The sequence below is a fragment of the Sciurus carolinensis genome, unplaced genomic scaffold (assembly GCF_902686445.1).
Source record: "Sciurus carolinensis unplaced genomic scaffold, mSciCar1.2, whole genome shotgun sequence".
Lineage (NCBI taxonomy): Eukaryota > Metazoa > Chordata > Mammalia > Rodentia > Sciuridae > Sciurus > Sciurus carolinensis.
The window spans coordinates 220,756-228,218 of NW_025920189.1; the positions used below are offsets into that span (position 1 = coordinate 220,756).

General features: G+C 44.9%; 1 pseudogene; it reads right to left on the reverse strand.

The window, feature by feature from the left end:
* Window positions 1-3,645: 3,645 nt before the first annotated feature.
* On the reverse strand, window positions 3,646-6,437 carry LOC124974896 (microtubule-associated protein 10-like; annotated as a pseudogene).
* Between the last annotated feature and the right edge of the window lie 1,026 nt (window positions 6,438-7,463).

Below are 7,463 nucleotides of genomic sequence, written 5' to 3' on the forward strand. Positions count from 1 at the left end.
CCTTTCCTCATCTAAGTTCGCTGGACTCTTGTAAAGACAAAATGACATCTTGAAAGGCCTTGTGAGCTGGGAACTGCTCACCCAGGTAAGGGGGCATTAGTGCCGAAGTAATAACAACAAAGATGACATCAATGAAAATGATCCCTCATTTTCATTAAGGAGCAAGGCCATATATTGAGTAAGAAGCTCTCACACTCATTCTTAGAGGTGATCAGGGAGGCAGGAAAGCAGTCCCAAGAAATCAGACATGCAGAAAAGCAACTGGAATGGAAGGTTTCACCTGGAAACTTGAGCCCACCCTCCTGAGTGCTTGGCTGTGGGCAAGGCCACCACTGGGAACAGGGTGCATCGCCAACAAGCAGCACATGTCCACACTCAGGACATTCTCAGATTAGAAAGATCTTTCACCTCAGGCTAATAAATGCTGTCCCAAAGTACCTGCAAACATTTTCAGATTCTGAATATGCAAGCAACCATTTCCAGAACAATGCAACCGCAGGCTCCTCTACATCTACAGCAACCCATTGTTTCATCATCCTGGGTCCAGAAATCAGTCCTAATTCACTCCAGTTGATACTGAAATCACAAGTTCTGAGAGGCAGTTGACGGGTGTTAGACTAAAATTGAACAGCTTCCCTCAATAAAAGAAAATGCAAAGCCCTCTGAAGCTTTAGCAGACAGCTGAAGGAGAAATCTCTGGGTAGAAAGGAAGGGCTTCTAAGAGTCCCTGCATTTTTTTTTTCTCAATATATGGACATGCAGACTCTGGGGGCTTGTGGCTCTTCCTCTTGGATTTCAAATCAATTATGAGCCATGAACAAATCCATTCCCCATTGCTTTTATAGAACTAGAGCCTTCAAAAAGAGCTGAATTAAAACCAAGGTGAAGACAAAAAGGAAATGAAACACATGCACATTCTTTCAAGTAGTCATGACAGATTCCTGAATCAGGGGTCACTCCATTCCACGCTGTCTCTCCAACATCAATCTTTGACTGTTGTCTTACTATCACTCAGGAACTGGGAGCTTGTCTAGTCTACCCTGCCGTGTTCTGGGACAAACACAGTCTCTCCTATAAAACCCAGAGTCCTGCTGCCAAGTGTTCTTCTACTCAATATCTGATTCAAAGCCAAGTTCCATCATCTCCACCTCATTCTGTAAGCTTCAGACTGCTCTTTTATGATGGACTGGGACAGCTCCTTCCCCATGGGCCCCACCGGCATCCCAGAGGCACTTAAAGGAAGCGTTCTTGTGTACCCATCACAGACAGACATGATACACAGAAACAACGAAGCCTATGGACTGGGCCCTTTCCTAGGTTTGCAGGGAAATATTCAGTGCTCCCTGTGCTGGTACAGTCTCCTTGTATTTTAGAAAACTCTGTCTTCACTCATGCCCTGCCTCAGAGCTCCCTTTCCTCCTGAGTGGAAGGTAGTTATTGTGTCCCCACAGTGCTGACACCCTGCACAAAGCCATACCCAACTTAACTTAGCACTTGGAGAAGCCTCCTGCTGCTGCTGGCTTGGTGGCTGTGCTCTCTGACCCACAGAGTCTTCTTCAGGCAGTGTCCTCCTGGCTATGCCGAAGGGTGGATTTCTACCCAGTTTTCATCAACTTAGTCCCATCTGCTTTGATCTTCCAGAAGTTCCTCCAACTGTCTTGTCCACCACTGGTATTTTCTGTGAACTTTAGATTGTTATTTTTACACCTCTCTTTTCAGCAGGATTTTGGGAGGAAAGGACCATAATCTTTCCCTAGTACATATTTTAAAGCAAAAGCTCTTATCTGAATTTTCTAACCTTTTCTAAATGGCTATATCTTATTAGTGTAATAAACCTAGGATCTGTTTGGAAAATAAGAAAATGCATGAAGGGTCAGCACTCCAACCTCAAGATACCCATCCTGAAGTCAGTTGCTGCTTGGTATGACCAATTCCTGAAGAAAGTCAGGAAGAATACCTTGGTCTTGACCAAGTCAGTTTTTTTTTCCCCCTTAGGTTAAAATTGAGAAAAGAAAAGAGTTGTCATTCTGTACAAGCTCTCCGTGTATTTTATCTAAGTTAGAACAAGTAAGGATCTGAAACTCACCTATTGGACTGGATGACTGGGGATAAAGTGTTAGAAATCTCACCAAGCCACCAATAAATCTGGTTGATGATTAGCCATGGCTATAACTACAGATGAAGGAAGACTCAGAATAATAAAACGTCCAATTCCTACCTTTGGGAATTTACTCTGGTGCTGGGAACCTTAGTGAGCAAAGTAAAAGGGATTACTCAACATCACTGTGTAGCAGAACCTATTATTCAAATCAAGGTAAAATTCTCCATCTCCCATGAATCGCATGCTGGTGTCCATTGATTCTTTATGCATGCTGGTCCCCCACACAGAACACCCTCTTCTCTTCTTACCATCTCTCTAAATCTTACGTACTATTATGATCATTCAGGAGATAATACCACATAATTAATTACTTACAAAAAAAAGGAAAATTAGGACCTTCACATATTCAAAGTCAAAAAATTAGAGCTCAGAAGAAAATATGTGCAAATATCTGAACACAGAATAAAGACAAAGTATAAAATCAATGGAAGAAATTGTAAAGTATCACTAGACTTGAAAACAAGTTTTCACACATTAAAAATAACCACTGAACCTCAACTGAGAAGCAATACACTGAACTCCTATTCAAGAAACCACACAGGAAGACAATTTTTTTTTTAAAACTCCCCTCTCCAGATGCTTCAGAGAACACCTAAAGATTGTTCACATGCAGCAGCAAAACACAAATATTAGTCAAACATGTCTTAATAAGGGTTTTTCACAGGTTTCTTTTCAGCGTTTCTGCTTGTTATTACTACTATAATTTATTTTTCTATAACTTTTCATAAGGTATTTTAAATGCTAGCAATCATTAATTTTGTTCAACAAATGTTTTCATTGCATCCCAATGACATGCCAAGGACTGTGCTGGGTGCTAAAAATAGACAGGGTCCTTCTCATCACAACACTTCAGACTAGTGGAAGACAAACATTAATCAAACAATCATGCAGATTGTGGTTAAATAAAGATATAGAACACTATTAAAAGGGACTCCCTCTATTGTGGATCCTAGGATGTGTACCTCTCTGATATTGTGTGTGTGTGTGTGTGTGTGTGTTTGTGTATATATATATATATATATATATATATATATATATATATATATATAAATTCACATACATTGTACACACACACACACACACACACACATGCTGTAAGCTCTTTTAAGAGCAGGAATTATATCTTAATTTTTTTTATCTTTCTGCATCTCACAAAATGTCTTATATATTTGTTAAATAACTTAATCCCTTTAAAATTTGCAGCTATGCTTATTAATTAACCTTTTTTTCAATGAAGTCAGCTTTAGAATGTTCCATATTTTAAAAGTTTAGATACACTTTTATTTTTAAATAACTCATAAAGAAATCTTACTAAGTTATGAGGTGATCTCATGATCAATATTATCAGCTTTAAGGTAGAATACTAGTTAAGCATAAAGGAATGACATTTACTTTTCTTATAAGAACTATTCACATAATGTATGCACTAAAATAATGTAATTAAAATTTTTAACAGTACACATAATTTTTTTAAAAACACATTTTTACACCGAATATCCCGGTAGTCTGTTTATTACTAACTCACAGATATCTTTGTATTGCTTTGAAATTCTTAGTGAACCAATGTCATCCTCTTCTTCAAAGTGAAATGATGTACTGCCATCCAGAACATTGAGTTCCAGTTCTGACAAATTAGAGGGTAGATAAGAACTCACTTGAGATGTTCACAGTGATGGGATTTTTTTTTCTAACCATTTGCAACCAGTTTCTGCTTTAAGTTTCATAGAGAAGTCTTGACCTCTTTTTTTACCCTTAGAGTTATGCCTTCTATTTTGGTCTATCTGGCCTTCTTTTTCCTCAGTCCTGTGGGATGAAGATAAATTACTGGCAGAGTTACTAGATGCCTTCTCCATGATTTTATCCTGAGTCTTTGAAAGATGCCTTCTCTTTTGTGAGAGTACTGGTGATCCAGCCGAAAAGGGTGGGTTAAGAACAGAATGCTTTTCACTGCTACTTTTCCTTGAGGGTGGTCTTGCTCCACTAGACCTACAGTTATGTGAAATTTCTGCCCCTGGACTGCTATCATGAGTTTGCAAACTCTTGCTGGTCTCCTCAGTCTATAGAAGTCTTCTGAATAGTAAGGGCTGGTGAAATCACCTGAGGACTTCAGTTCTGAGATGCTTTCATGGCAACTATATTCACTCATTTCAGCAGAAACATCATAATCTGTGGTTCTGACTTGCCAATCATCTATTTCTTTATTTACAATTCTGTCAGCAACAGCATCCTGTTGGAAAACACATGGACTTTGGACTCTGGTTGCCAGTTTTCCTTACAAAATATTTGTAGGAGTCAATCTTCTTGGAATAATGGAGTCTGCAGTACTCATAATTCTTCCCAATGAATCACTGCTGGTTCTGTTTTCACCACAATCAATTGTCTTTTTTCTTTATTTGTGCTGGGCTCATCAAAGATTTCACTAATTTGCCTTGAGGCATCACTATTTTCAGCAGAAGATGCATCTGAATCTAAATACTTATCTCTAGGCAGCTGATGCGGCCTCTGACTTTGTTCTGCAAAGCTTAATACTTTAGAGGATGGAATTTTGAATTTTGTACTGGTACCCAACGTTTGTGCTTGCATTTTTCTGTACTATTCTCTTTTCATGTACTACTAATATGTTAGGATTTGTCTGCTTTAAACAGAATCTGAGTGTATTTGTTAGGCCATAAAGTAGACGACCCCTAGTCACCCTTTTTTGACAGTTGCCACTGTTCTCAAAATATTTACCTTTCTTAAGATTTTCAACTTGGTTCTTTCTACACTGAAGGCTCACTGACTTTTCATGGTCCCCCAATGAAAACTTATTCTTCTTAGATCCAGACTGACAGGTGGATTTGGCACAAGATTCTGGTACCTTCTTATCCTCGGTTCTATACAACCAGGCTAAGTGGGGATGCACATGTGTTGGGCTCGCCATGGGTTGGTTGTATAACAAGGACAGCTCAACAAAGCATTCAGCAAAGGAAGCTGCCTTATTGTATAGACTGTATTTTGCTCAGTTTGAGGGCGACATGTAGATTCATTAAGGGCTCCTACATCCTGACTCCCTGGTGAACTCAAAAAGTACCGCAGGTGTCTCCCGTGTTGCGGAATCTGTACCTTTTGGAGGGCTCAGATGTGTTGGAGGATTTACAAGTACATTTTCCGGCAAGGCATCACCCAGCAACTCAGGTCCGTCCCTTTGGGGCTCAATGGTGATTTTGACGCCTGCAGGAAGCGTCCTTTCTTGGGTCAAGTGAGTGTAATACAGAGGAGGAGGGCAAAGGGTGTTGGTTTCCAGGTCCAGCTCGGCGTCTTCCTCGCTGGAGGTGCTGATGGTGCTGACACTGCTGTCCGCAGCCTCCGCAGGGCCAGGTTTGCTGTTCTCCGCGGAGCCTTTGCGGGCAGGGCTGGGGGCTCCTTCAGGCGCCGCGGCGGGGTCGAGGGCGGCGGGGGTCGAGTCGGTGGGGTCATGGGCGCGGCCGTCCAGCTCCGTCAGGCTGCAGAACAGCGCCAGGTCCCCAATGCGCCGGTCCGCCGGGTCCAGCAGGGCGAAGATGCCCCGGCTGCCGGCCCGCGGGCGGCGGGCAGCGGGCAGCGGGACGTCGCAGGCGCCCAGCAGGCGCGGCGCGGGCGGCCCAGACGCGGCTGGCAGCTGCAGCAGCGCAGCGCGCAGCCGCGGACGGCGCAGGGCGGCAGGGCAGGGCGCAGGCGGAACACGCAGGACTTGGAGCGCCCGAAGCCCTGGGCGCCCCCGGGCAGCACGGTGGCCCTGGCGGGCGCGCAAACCAGAAGTGGCGGGAAGTCCAGCAGCCTGAAGGCAACGGCGGGGCCGGTTGGCGGCGCGGCTTCCAGGCGCACCTAGTCCACCAACAGCTCCAGCGAGAACCGCTCAACCACCATCCCGGTTGCCAGGCAGCGCCGCCGCCTGAAGTGGCGGGTGCGCCCTCTCGCGAGAGGCGAGGAGGCGACCGGAAATCTCGCGAGACTCGGTCTGCCTGCTGCCAGGACCCGGGGCGGAAGGCCAAGGGCGTGGGGTTTGGTCGCTGGGTGGACGCCTTGGCCCAGGGCAGAGCAGGCTTATAACGGCAGGTCCCATGTAACCCAGGGTCTGATCGGAAGCTGAAGTGAGCAGGGCTCTCCGTGACCCCGCAGGATCGACTGCACGTGGCCACGTGCGGACAGCCGCCGTCGGGGAGCCTCTTCCGACCCAGGCCTTACCGCCCGCGCTGCCCGCGCTGCTGCAGTTGGCATCCCGGGCCGGTGTGGGACAGCCACCCGGGTCAGACTTCATGCCCAACCTGAAGTCCGACCAGCGACCTGCGAGGTGTGTTCAGCCAGAACCAGAACTCCAGGATCCTGCGAGGTCTGTTTGGCCAGCATCCCTCACCCTCCAGGATCCTGCGAGGTCTGTTTGGCCAGCATCTCTTACTCTCCAGGGGTGCAAACCCACCGCCATGAGGCAGTCGGGACTGGAAGGGCTTGCTGCCAGGAGCTGAGGAAAGAACCTGTGTGGAACTACTTAGGAGGAGATGGAGTTCAATCTCCTTATTTAGGAATACAGACAGTCCCCAACTTGGAATTTGTCTTGTTTTGTTTTGATTTTACAATAGTGGGGATGTTTGCCCATACAACCATTGTTTTATAAAGTATTTAATCAATTACATAAGATATTCCGTGCTTGATTATAAACTGGGCTTTGCCTTAGGGGATTTTGCCCTACTGCGGCCCGCTGTTCTGAGCACTTCTGCATCAGGATTGGTAAGCTACTGCTGCAGGTTAGGGGTGACATTTTCAGCCTACAATGAGTACCTCAGGAGGTGACTTCATGGTGAGTTGAGGACTGCCTGTTCTCTTGACACTAGTGCTTCCATTCCCCATGTAAAAGTATATAACAAGAAGGTGAGGATGTAATAAATAGCTAAATTAAGAAAATTCTTAGAGGAACTTTTTTAAAGATGGAAACAATCTGCAGTTTTAATTTCAAAAACATGAAACAGCAAAGTCAGAGCCCTCAACTATATTTTAAAACCTGTCAGATGCTGGCTTGCTGTGACAACCTGGAACCTCACCTGTGAAAATTCCTGGAGAAACAGGCTACAGCAGCTCCCTTGTGCTCCATGGATTCCCAAAGGCTTGCATTTCAAGGCTCCAGACCACATCATATTTTTGGAGTGAAGATTTCTGTCAGGAGAAGCAGATACCTCTGGTCTTCATTCAGGACTCCAGATAAAAGCCTGCCCAGAAAGACATCCCTTACCCCAAGACTTGATTGGAGGTTTCTGGAATCTAAGCCACTTGTCCCCTTTTCTACCTGGGT